Source organism: Bison bison, unplaced genomic scaffold (genome assembly GCF_000754665.1).
Source record: "Bison bison bison isolate TAMUID 2011002044 unplaced genomic scaffold, Bison_UMD1.0 scf7180017864456, whole genome shotgun sequence".
Taxonomy (NCBI): Eukaryota; Metazoa; Chordata; class Mammalia; order Artiodactyla; family Bovidae; genus Bison; species Bison bison.
This window is the reverse complement of record NW_011495018.1, coordinates 11,733,916-11,734,115: the sequence shown is the minus strand read 5'-3', so window position 1 is coordinate 11,734,115 and position 200 is coordinate 11,733,916.

Sequence of the window (200 nt, the reverse complement as noted above, 5' to 3'; positions counted from 1 at the left end):
ACCTTCTTCACAGTCCAACTCTCACATCCATACATGACCACTGGGAAAACCATAGCCTTGACTAGATGGACATTTGCTGGCAAAGTAATATCTCTGCTTTTGAATATGCTGTCTAGGTTGGTCATAACTTTCCTTCCAAGGAGTAAGCGTCTTTTAATTTCATGGCTGCAGTCACCATATGCAGTGATTTTGGAGCCCCA